Source organism: Crotalus tigris, unplaced genomic scaffold, assembly GCF_016545835.1.
Source record: "Crotalus tigris isolate CLP2741 ecotype Arizona unplaced genomic scaffold, ASM1654583v1 scf7180000024369.3102671, whole genome shotgun sequence".
Classification (NCBI taxonomy): domain Eukaryota; kingdom Metazoa; phylum Chordata; class Lepidosauria; order Squamata; family Viperidae; genus Crotalus; species Crotalus tigris.
The window spans coordinates 1,931,848-1,944,759 of record NW_024100539.1 but is presented as its reverse complement, the minus strand read 5'-3'; the positions used below and the strand labels follow the sequence as shown (position 1 = coordinate 1,944,759).

The following is a 12,912-nucleotide window of genomic DNA, read 5'->3' as shown; positions in this document are numbered from 1 at the left end:
ACCCTCTCTGTGGGCACACATGTCGTTGCCCCAGCCTTGCCTCCCCCCTCAACCCCCTCCTCTTCAGCAGCCCCCCTGAAGGAGACTCGCCCCTGAGCGTGGCCCACACGGAGCAGCGCAGCCAAGAACATGACAGCCAGGCAGCATAGACAAGACTCTGCCCTCACGGCCCATTGTGCACAGTTGATGCTGCAGGGCGTGGGCAGAGGGCGTGACCTCCATAGCGCTGCTGGGCTACCTGGGCAATCTGTGGCAGACCCTGGAGGTGGTGAGTGACCCTGCAGGCAGGAGGGGTGGGGGATGGGGGGGCAGAGCAGGGGCGGGGCAGGGGGTGGAGCGGGGCACTCGGTCTCTAAAACATTCGCCATCACTTATCTATATTAACTGCTTTCCCTCTATTGAAATTTCTCCATCTTCCCTTGAGGAAAGAATTAGAATGACCTTTCATTAATATATTGATAACAACTAATTGTGTTTCTTTTTTTTGTAATATATTTTATTGATTTTTTTAAAACATAAATCACTTAATAATTGGTGAACAGTGTTGTCTGGGATATATTTGTAAAACAATCACTAACAATTGATTTCTATAATCCATAATCCACATAATAGTTTTAGTTGATTTCCTCTTTTCCCAAAATATCCTCTTTTGCAAACATTGAGTTAATACAATTCTTATTGTTTTAATAGATAACAATTATATATAAAATTTTTCCCAATAGTCCTAAAAATAATAATCATATCAATATAATATTTCTTTTCTATCCAATCATTCTGGTTGCCTTATCATAGATCCTGTTACAGTCCTTATTTTAATTTGTTTCTCCCACCAAATTCTACATATTCTTACTGGTTAAGATTTTCTCAAAAATTAATTACATTTAAGAATTTAACTATTTTTCCATATGAACTATCTCACACTTTTACATTTCTTAAAAAATAGATAAAACAATAGAAAAAAAGAAAGAAAAGTAAGAGTAAAGAAGCATAAAAAAATAACATAACTATTTAAACTATATATCCCTCCTAAGCTAATATGTATTTGTTTCCTAAATTTCTTATTCTTTTTAACCATAATTAAAAACATGTTTAATCTTTAAACATTCTGTTTAATACATCTAGTCCTTTAACTCTTATTCAAAACATTTTTAATCCATTATAATTTTCTTAAATTCAATCACATTTAAATATCTAAAACATTTTCCTGTATCTAAGTCATTTCAACTTTTTTATATTACTCATATCAAGAAAGAACAAAAAAGGGAAAAAAGCATACTATATTATATTTAGAGAATTCATTCCTCTTAGAGTGACTTATATATTCCAAACTTTTTCTATTTCTTTAACCATATTCAAACAAATGTTTCTTTTTTAAGTATTCTCTCTGGTAAGTCCCATCATCTATTTTCTTAGTTTCCACTTTAGTCTTTTTCTTTTGCCCAGTGTCTTTCTTAATGTATTTTGCTGAATCAAAATTTTTTTCCATATGTTCATAAATGTTGTTGTAGATATAAAAAGTAAATCAGGAGAAGTGTCTTTGTACGGGACTTTTGTCTTTCCTTGTTCGTTGAAAATCTTTTTCTTTTTCTTTCTCTCTGCTTCTCTTATCATTTCCTTTCTCTCCAATGTTCCTGACATCTCTACAGTCCATTTTACCTGGTCTGTTTTCTTGTCCTCAGATTTATTTTGTAGACTTAAGGGATAAATTGTTTTTTCCAATTCTTGTGAATTTTTTTTCCACTAAGATTAAAGCATGTTTCCTTGTTTTGTTAAGTTCCATCTTTAAGTCTCTATTCTCAATTCTATATCCATTTATCTGTTTTATCTGTTCCTTCTCTGTTATTGTTTTCTGGAAATTTTTTTGTTGTAGAGTTAACTTGGAAATAGATTGATTTATATTTTTAAAGTTGTTTTGGATTTCTTTGTGTTTTAAAGTCATTGTTGTTTGAATTAGTTGCAGTATACTATATATCTCCTCCTGTGATGTATTTATGTTTTCTTGATATGTTCTTTCTACATGTCTCTGATCCATGATAGCCAAGAATTTGAGTTTTCCTCTTCCTTTCTTTTCTCTGTAAATAGCTTTAGAGTCCCAATTAGATAGATATTTGTAATCCAAATAGTTCAAAAAAGATTTCCCCCCCTAAAATTTATAATTCTCTTTTTTTTACAGCCCAGATTATTGTCTTTTTTTTCATAGCTGTTTCTTGTTGTTAAAGCTTTGAAGGTCACAGACACAAATTAGCTTTTCCCAGATTTTGCTAAGTCTTCTATTAAAGTCATAGCTGTCATAGTCTTCATCTGCCACTAGGTGTTAGCAACTATTTGTTTTTCAATTTCCAAAATGAACAATTATCTTTCATTTCATTTTAGATTTATCCAGATTTAAGTTTTAAGTTTCAGGTTTTACATATATTTCACTGCCATATATTTTGATCCCCCATAAAAAATTAGTTCACCGCTTCCATTAGTGTAAGGGTGGGGCAGAAATCCCCCTCCTTCCCTTTTGGAGGTATTTTGCTTCTTGGGGATATTTTCCAGGAAATTAAATGTAAAATAGAAAAGAAAAGATCAAATTCCTCACCCAGTTTCAAGCACGCTGTTCACAGTTGTGCTGGTTAGTGCTTTTGGACTTCGGTTGCAAGTAGCTTGGGCTGGTCGATGTAATACGGCCAGCCTTTCTCCTGTCAGTTTAGAAGGCTTTCCCCAAGTCGAACGGAACAGCCGCCACCATTCCAGAATCGTTGGAACGCCATACTTTCTTCATTGCCTCTCTGAGGCAACTTGGACCCATTTAGGCTCCCCAGGCAGGGCGAAATTAGCCGTGGGGGTGCGGAAAATCCACAAGCCTACAACCGGTCGCTACTGCGCAAAATCAGAAGTCCCCAATGGGCTAAATCTCTCCAAAAATTCAGTCCCAATCTCAGGAAATGGTTACCAACAGGAACTTCACAGATTCAAGACAAATTGATAACAAGAAGACAAGAAAAAAATTCATAAATAGAAATCAGGCTCATTATTTGTATGAATGAGTGTATGTGTGTCAGCTTGAGAGTTTCAAATTTAAGCCCTCTTGTCTTTTAAATCAACGAATCTTTACCATGTTATTACCAACATTTAAGATTTGAAGGTTCTCCTTGTTTATGTGATTGTTTTGACTGGCTGGGTCCATGCTAGTTTCCACCATTCTCAGTTGCATTCAAAGAGATATATGAAGAATAAATTTGTACCTGACATGGATCTAGGAGTGAGTGGGATAAATGTATAAAAATTGAGCTGTAGTGCTGGTTCTAAAATTTTGGAAATCAAAGAGTAAATAAGCTCCACAGTTTTCTAAAACAGCAGATAAATAGAATGTGAATATTGCCAGAGTTACCATTTGGGTTTATGAATGGCAAGAGTCACTATAAATTCTAGTTTGATTGATTTGCCAATAAGGGCATATCTTCTCCTAAAGATCAATTAGTGGGCTGATATTACTGCGAACTGGGTTAGTTCTTTATATAGGGGGAATCTAAATTTGCTTGTACAGAAATAATGCAATTGCTACTACTATCAACGCAATGAAGACCACATCATCTTAGATTGTAAGATGTAATGTGTTTTCTATTTATGATATCAGCACAATCAATCTGTTGGACTTCTGGGATAGCATGCATTAACTACAATGGCAAATGAGTCAAAGAACAGATGGGTTCTTACCCTGTAGAGATAATAGGTTGTTACCGAGCATGTCGTTCCTTGACATGATGAATATGAAGTTGACTTATTTGCTACAGTTCCTTGGCATGATGAAGAGTGTGAAGATATATAATTTCTGACTGTTTGAAGTTTTGTTATAGTACAGGAATATAAAATAAAACTCTTAAGAGTTATCTGCAAATGAAGGAATCTGTAAGCCTAAATGAATTAATGTTTTGCCTCAGCCTTTTAATTTAACCAAATTGCAATATTTGTACTTACGTTTTTGTTATTAAATATGTTGTATCTTTCCATAAGTGATTCTTCATACTCTGTAAACAAAATGTGGCAAATGCATAAATTGTTAAACTACTTTCATGCTTATGCATCTCGTTTGCTATTTTGTATTCCTGTTTCTGATTTTGTGTTAAAAAGAATAATGTTTCCAAGACTCACAAATTGATACAATATAACTTTGGAGGTTTTCTTCAATCTGGAGAAAATGAGGATGGGGTAGAATAATCTTAATAGTTTTCATATAATTCAAGAAATACCAGGGTGTGAGGGACAGACCACTAATTAGTAACAAGTTTATTCTTTTTTCTTCCAAAATATTATAATTACACTATTTCTGGGACAAAATGCTGCTGCCAAGAAATGTTTTGTTTTTGCCTGCCATTACCACAGAGTCCAGTGAAAATTAACATGCGAGAATTATAATCAGAATGCACACTTTTGTTCTCTTCCAGTGAACAAAGTAGACATTTCCATTTTTCTTTCAAAAGAAATGTGTTTTATTGTCTTCATTGTCATAATATTTATATTTAAATATAATAGAAAGTGATCTGCTCTCAGATAATATTTACAATTTAACTGCAGGAAACTAAGGATGAGAATTTAACTTACATTACAATATATGTATCCCAGCTAATCCTGTTTTCTATATTGGCCAACCTAATAGCAATATGGAAGCCTCAAAGCAGGGCACGAAGGCAAATTTGATGGCATTATTTTTCATGGCTTTGGTGGAGAATAGGGAAGTATACATGTATTTTAGTTTAAATGAAAACGGCTTGAATTCACTTGTCACTTTCCTTTCTTGGTGTTTAATTAAAGATTATAATACATCTTTCATTGACCTATCTTCTTGTTCTTATAAATGAGGGGTCCTTGGTGCTCTCTGAGCTTGGCTGTTTTCTTGCAGATGTTACTTTACCCAAACTAGATAACATCAGTGCTGGCCCTAGCTTATTTTGAATTTCTAGAGTGTGAAATGTTTATATAGAGACAAATATTCACCACATATAGATTCATGGATTGTCAATGTACCCTTATTGCTATTTATCCAACTAAGATAGGGCTGAACATAGAACATTGGGCTGAAATTCAGATTATCTGTGGGGTCCTTTTCTTGCAGATGTTTCATTACCCAAATTAGGTAACATCATCGGTGCTAGCCCTATAATGAAATGTCTACAAGAAAATAACCAAGCTCAGAGAGCATTAAGGATCCCTCATTTCAACCCCGAATGACAAATATTCTCCTTTATTGTTTTTATACAGTATTATGCAAATTAATACCCAAGAAAAAGTCATGTAATAGTGATGAGACCATGATCTTGACAGTTATTCCTATGGCTGTTGGTCTTTGTACTCGGGAATCTATAATGTCCTTCATCTTAGGCTTTGTTCTGACCATTCTGTCAAGGAATTATTTTTCTAATAGGAAGAAAGAAATAATCTAGTCAAGGGATAAATAAGATGTAATTAGGGTACAAAATCATTATATTTCTGACTGGTTTTAACTTGTTTTTCAGCATTGCCATTATCTTGGCAATAGATCATTTTATTGATTATAAAGATTATTTTTTTAAGTTCTTGTGGCAAGAAATTATTTTTGGACATGCCATTTCTAACTTTCAGAGTACTGCTAAAGATTATTGGTTTATTATTGAATTATATTTGAGTCAATAGAGTACCTTTAGATTCAAAATGTTGACTAATGTGTAGTTTCTATTTTACCTTTAAATAACTTCAAATTGAGATATAATTATTGGCTGGAAATGTTTTAAGTTTTTTAAAAAATATACCAAAAAATCTATCTCTGAATACTAATAGCTGTACATAAGTGAAAGTTGCTTCTGTTACATATAGAGGAACACTGAATTTTTGCCAGTTCCCTTAACTTGATCTCATCACAGTCACACCAGAGCAGTTAGATCAGACATGTCAAACACAAGGCCCGGGGGCCAGATGCGGCCTGCAAAGTGGTTTCATATGGCCTGCAAAGCCATCCTGGAAACAGTGAGGGAATGGCCCCCACTGTCTTAGCCCTGGCCCATGCCGGCCAGGAGCCAATGTACAATTTTGTGGTGGCCATCTATGCTGAAACTTATTCAGTCTTAGCTCCATAAGCTCCCCCCCCACATGGCCTGAGAGGAAGAGTGAGGCTCCTCCAGTGGACCATGCCTTGGCACTTGCCCTGGTCCCACTCCCTTCTGCCAGAGACCCTCAGATCTATCCCACTCCTGCCCAGGCCCCCACAGGCACCCTTGACGCGAACGATGTAGAGCTGGCCACACCCACCCAGTAGGCCACACCCACTCCATCCGTGCCCACCCAGTGGGCTGCACCCACCCTGGCCACACCCACCCAGCCTCCTGAGGGCAACCGCAATGCTGATGCGGCCCTCAATGAAATTGAATTTGACACCCTGAGTTAGATGGTTAGCTTCTTTAGATATTGAATTATAACATCCATTGCATTGCAATTCTATGGCTCCATATTATGGTGATTTTCTTGTGGTTTCATCTTAATTTAATATTTTAATCTCCTATATTGTATTGGCCATCTCTCTCTCTCTCTCTCGCTCTCTCTCTCTCTCTCTCTCTCTCTCTCTCACACACACACACACACACACACACACACACACACACACACTTATAATGTGTGTATATACACACAAACACACATATTTACTGTATGTGTGTGTGTATATATATATGTGTGCGTGCTGATGTTTTATTTAAACTAAATTTGTAAATCAGAGATTGCATAACCTTTGTAGATGCCATATGCTAAATAAAAAAATTTAAAAACCCACAGCCTTTCATACTATATTCCATATTATTGCAGATGCTCTCCTGTGTTGCTGAAGTGGCTTTGGAGTATCGGGTGGAAAAGCTGCAGTGGTAGGGAAGCAGAATTTGAAAGAAACTGAGTACATAGTAGAAGCAGAACTTCTAGTACAATGGCACTGTTGATTACAACTTTGTAGGGATGTGTAAAATTCATTAATATGGCACAGACCCATTTGCTTCTGATGGATGTCAAACCGTCTCTGGACTGTTCTATTTTCCCAAAGTAAATCCTCTGAATCAGAAACAGTTCAAGTTGTACCACTTTTAGGTCAGAAAGACTTAGAAACTGCTGGGTTAAATCTCCAAGAAGGGGTGTTGTCTTACCTGAACGCCTTTTCTCAGCATGACCGATGGAGAATCCACAATAGATGGGTTGATCCTTGTCTTCCTGCCCAGAGACCAAGTCAATCAGCCTTTGCCACGCCTCTTCCCTTGGGCTAGTAGACCCAGTCTTGACTTGGTCTTCGCCTGTATGAGACGTGCTAAAGCTTGGCTCAGTCTTAAGGCAGAGACAGCGATCAGGTCGTATTTTTCCTTTTTTTCCCTTTCCTTTCCTTTCCTTTCCTTTCCCATCTATTATGGTTTTTCTCGGTCGCTGTGCTTTAATAGCGCAGCGTTAAATCGCTCAATTTGGTTTGCCGGCCGGTTTAGCAGGCGCCAGTGGGTGCCACGTAGAGGCTCACCCATTCCCCTTGCTCACTCCTTTCTTTCTTGCCATTTGGAATTGTTTTTGAATTGTTTGGGTTAAATCTCCAAGAGTTGCCTGGTCTCAAGAAGATTTGTTACATCCTGGAGAAACTCAAATATTCTGGATATTATGCCACAGAGCAATGATTTTTGTACATTCCTATAAGTTTTCAAATTAAGTAAGCAACTGGTCATCTTGTCTGAGCATAGTTTAGAATTTATGCTGTATACTGAATTTTTGAAAAGGTACTATTACTGTAATTTAACATTTGCATTCAGGGAACAATCACACTCATTTATTATATTGAAGAAGTCATCAAAACTAAGTTATGGCTTTTACATTAATTTGTATCTTTTTTTAGGTTATCATGAGTACCACATATGATTGGATTAATCTAATAAATGCTGAAGATGATCCCTTTTGTAGACAAGACTTTTAAGATCTGGGATTTCATATAATGAAGGTAAGGAAAATTACTCTCATGCAAATAACCAGTCATTAAAATTAGGCATTAAAAATATTTGTCACTTGTATGATTATATTTGAATCAATATGAAATTGAATAACAGTGGACTTAAAGAAGCATGCCCATGTAATCATAACTTTTAATAAGCTGCCTACGACTGGACAATTCGACAGTGCTTATTCATACAGGTGTTCCCTACTCTGATCTCCACTGTTCTGTTTCTGTTGACTATAAAATTAGAAGGTTGAATTGTTGGTATTAATATTATGAAATTCTGAGTGAAAGTGGATTATTATATGCTTGAATGCTGCCTAGAGTATCCATGCCCAAACTGCATTTTTGATTTCTTTGATTTCTTTCATCCTGAGTAAATATTGGAATCCAGTTAATATTTCTATTGAATCATTTATGTTAAATAAATGTCCTTAAAAACTAATAACAGAATTAGAATCAGGAATACATGTAAGATTTGGGCTATAGATAATAATATGGTAAAAGCAACATAAAATGTAAAATGTGTTTTCTTACTGGTTTAAGTAGTACAGGGTTCCTTAAGTTATCTGCTTTGTAAAAGATATTTTGTATATCTCTAAAAACAAAATGCATTCTAAGTCCTAAAATAAGTAGCTGACATTAAAAGAATTTTAATGCTTATTGTTTATTCTCACTGTGCAGTTTCACAAGTCTAACATAACTACTGTGCATATTTTGCAAGTTACAGAATTGCACAATTTTATTTTATGAGGATCTCATCATTTTCACTTACATCATTAATAAATGTATGATTCACAAATATCCTTACAATTAGCAGAATACATTTTACACCTTCATTGACTTGGTATAAAAAAATCTCATCTTTTTTTAAGATACTAAAACAGTTAAAGTAATAAATAATGTCATAAAATTAAATATTAAAAAACCACGAGATATAAATTGCAGTCCAGTGTATGCTTCATGATTGACTTTCATATCTCATAGTTTTTATCATGTAATATCCATGTCTATCCTGATTTTTATACAGGAAAAACAATAGTAAACAATAGAGATGAAAAAGAGGTACTCAATGACTAAATTCAAAGGAAAAACTACTTAGATTTCCCAAGATGAAATTATAATGCAGTAGGAAAAATGTAGTTTACATTCAAGTTCAGAGGGATCCAGATTAGGAAGACATGAATTGATATGAGAAATGCTGATAAAGATGTAACAAATAAATGGAAATATACTTACTTAAAGAAGTTGAGATTTTTTACTTGTCATATAACAGCTCTTATATTTCACCACCAAAAATAACTTGTAAAACAACCCCACAAAAAGTTGATTTGCACTTTAAAAGGTTCCAAAATGTTTGTTGGATAAATACTTTTATTATATGAAATAATAAAAATTAAAGCTTTGTGTCTGCTAAAACTCTTCATTAGATAATAAACAAAAGCATTGTAGGGGGAAAAATTGGATGCACCATAGAACCACAGTCACATTCTGGTTCACATATTACTCTAAAGTAATATTCTTTCAAGCCAGTATTGATATATAGTGGCTTCCCAGAGTGTGTTTCTGGCATCAGCTGGAGTATACTTCACATTGGAAAGTGATCAAATAAATATTGATGCAGAGTGGCCAAACTAATTTAAAAATGCTGATTTTAATAAAGATTGAACAATAATGTATTCAAAGTGATTTGCTGGAAACTCTTGCAATGAATTTATTTTTAAGTCAGAAAGTTATCAGTTTTAGAAACTTAACGTATCGTTGTTTTTGTAAACCACAGTAAATAATTTTCAGACTATCCTAGGAGCAAAAGAGAGAAGTGGTTGGAATGCTGAGTCAGAAGACTATTGAGAGATTGAAGGCTCGGCACTTTGAAACCTGAGAGCGAGCCATGTGGACCAAATGAGCTCCCGTCAGTTTGTCCCAGCTCCTGCCCACCTCGCAGTTTGAAAGCGTGCAAGTAGATAAATAGGCATCACTTAAGTGGGACAATACCAAGGACATGAAAGGAGCCTCCTCAGATGTTCCCTAAGCCAGTGTTTCCCGATCTTGACAATTTTAAGGCATGTGGACTTCAACTCCCAGAATTTAGTAACACCATAATATGGAGGTAGCACATTTTGCAGGATACGGAAAAATAAATGCATGGTAAGATCATTTTCTAGAGCAGAGTGTGTTTTCCTCATAACCTCAGTTATACAGAACATGAGGTAAAACAAGGATGGGAAGAACAAGGATACACAAAATAAATGCATGTGCTTCTGTAGTTATAGATCAGTGGTTCTCAACCTTTCTAATGCCGCGACCCCATAATACAGTTCCCCATGTTGTGGTGACCCCCAACCACTTATACATCACTGGGTGCCAGGGGCGTGGCCAAAGAATAGGGGGAAAAATGGTGGACAGCCTTGTTTGGCGACCCCCGTGAAATGGTCGTTTGACCCCAAATGGGGTCCCGACCCACAGGTTGAGAACCACTGTTATAGATGATTATCTGACATCTGACTCTTAGGTAGCATTCAATGTGTTCTGGGGCCCATTCTTCTGATGCTATTTCCCCTCAACACCTTGTTTGTTCCCTGTGTGTTTTTATGATTGTTCTTTTGGGTGATTGTGGGTTTAGTGCATTACTACTGAGTAAGCTGTGCTTAAGGCTTGTATTAAAATTCTAAAGATAAAGGTGGTTTTAAAAGGTGTTTGGAAAAAGGATAATATTGGTATGTGTGGAAATCAGACTGGAGTATGTGGCCTCACTTTCTTTAAGTGGTATAGAAGAGTAAAATGCTGCTAAGATGTGAAGGACAAAAGCCAAAAGGAAATAACTTCATTTATAACAGTTGGTTAGCAAAGGGCTAATTTTTAAAAATAAATTACTAGAAAACTACATAGACTTCTTATTAAAGGAATTTAGAAAGCAGGCTATCGGGATTTTTTTAAATGTTTTTTTTTTAAACAAAGCTATTTCCAAGATGCTCATGTTAAAAAGAGTAATGGGTAACTGCACATTTAATTTCTGAACCTGATTTCTTCACAGGTTTGTTTGCAGATATTTTTTTTAAAAAAACAAACACAAAATAAAAGCAGCGGCAATTCTAGCTCTATAAATTATAAAACCTGTGACTTTTCTAACGTCTCCTATTCCTCCCATACCTGTGGGAGAAATGTCTTTGCTCCCATGTTAAACACAATAGGTATCATGTTGCATCCTGTTTATTGAATGATAATTGCATTTTGATTGAATGTCACCACCATAGTTCTTTATAAACAACACATATCCACAGTAAATTCTGCCTAATCAGAGTGATAGTCAGGAAAATTATTTGATGGCTTATCTCATCCTCCATACTATTTCTCCCCAAGCAAAGACATAATAAATTTGGAGAGGATTCCACTGTCTCTAAAATGCTGCTACTGTGATTCATCCCAATGTAAGTGCAGCTGTCTATGTGTAGCTTCATTGAAAGACTCAATGCAAATTAGTTGAATGTGGATTTGAGCAACTTGTGCCAAGCAAACAGGATATATATCCCCTGTAATTTATCAGCCACCTTACGTACTTGAGGAAAATGAACAGAGCACTATTGAATGCTATGTTTAACTCATAAACACAGTTTCATATGCTGCATAGAGATCCTTCATTCATTTTTAATTAAGTTTAAAATTTAAGCATCCATTGCAAATGTATAAAGAACATTTCACCACTGTCTGTTTAGTTTTATTTTTAATCAGATAAATGTGACGTTAGTGAAATTCTGGTTTTCAGTTTCTTCAGACTTGCTCAGGAACCGTAGAATTTTTTTTTAATGTCATAAATTTTCTTGTGGTTTGTCAATGCTTGTGTTTATGAAGGTATGGACTTAGGTGTGTTTGCCTGCTCTCATTTTAAACAGTCAATATGTCACAGTTCGTGATCTTAGTGATCTTCGTAACTAATTTTGTACCCTCAACTTTATGATGGCATCAGAATGAATTCATACAAGTAGTCCTCGACTTACAACCATTCGTTTAGTAACTACTCAAAGTTACAACAGCACTGAAAAAAAGTGATGTTTGACCCTTTTTCCCACTTACCATCACTGCAGCATTCCCTTGGTCACGTGATCAAAATTCAGACACTTAGCAACTGGCATGTGTTTATGATGGTTCCAAGTGTCCCCGGGTCACATGATCCCCTTTTGTGACCTTCTGACAAGCAAAGTCAATGGGGGAACCACATTCACTTCACAACCGTGTTACTAACTTATCAACTGCAGTGATTCCCTTAACAACTGTGGCAAGAAAGGTCGTAAAATGGGGCAAGATTCACTTAGCAACTGCCTCACTCAGCAATGAAATTTGGGGCTCGGTTATGGTCATAAGTGAAGGACTATCTGTACTTCTTGTACTGGCCTTATTCCCAAAAAAGATTATTTAGGAATATTATGTCGCACGTTTTCTTTCTGTTGTTGTTTTTTTCAGGGAAGCAAATATACGCACAGCTAAATATCGTACTGTTGCTTTTACATTGAGATAAGATAAGATAAGATAACCCTTATTGTCATTTTTTATACTGTGGGTACAAAGGCACACATCAAAAATGAAATTTAGTTGCCGCTCTCAAAGTGAAACACATACATGACACACACCTAAACATACTATGAACAACATATGTATAGACCCACATCCCTACATATATGTAGCAAATAAATATTAAATATTTATTATATATTAAGAGTGCAGTTAAACTGAACTGATGGTAATTTTTATTGTACCTGACATAATTCACATGCTGTAATATGTAAGATCTGTATACCGTGTATGTGAATTGTTCAGTGGATATTGCAAATTGTGGCTAATGCCTCATATACTTCTTTCTCTTTGATTTCAGTCTGTATGAAAGATCCGTAGACCAACATTTACTTAAAATACCCAAATTCTGAAGGCTTAGTGGTGGTTATGCAAATCTA

The 12,912-nt window shown here is 35.5% G+C and overlaps 1 protein-coding gene across 2 annotated transcripts in view; it reads left to right on the top strand.

Moving 5' to 3' along the window:
• The window catches only part of MBD5 (methyl-CpG binding domain protein 5), a 198,792-nt gene that overhangs the window by 75,519 nt on the left and 110,361 nt on the right, over window positions 1-12,912 (top strand). For both annotated transcript variants that reach the window (XM_039327842.1, XM_039327844.1), the window contains exon 2: window positions 7,871-7,972. The gene's annotated coding sequence lies outside the window, so the exon portion shown is untranslated. The remainder of the gene's footprint in view (window positions 1-7,870; window positions 7,973-12,912) is intronic.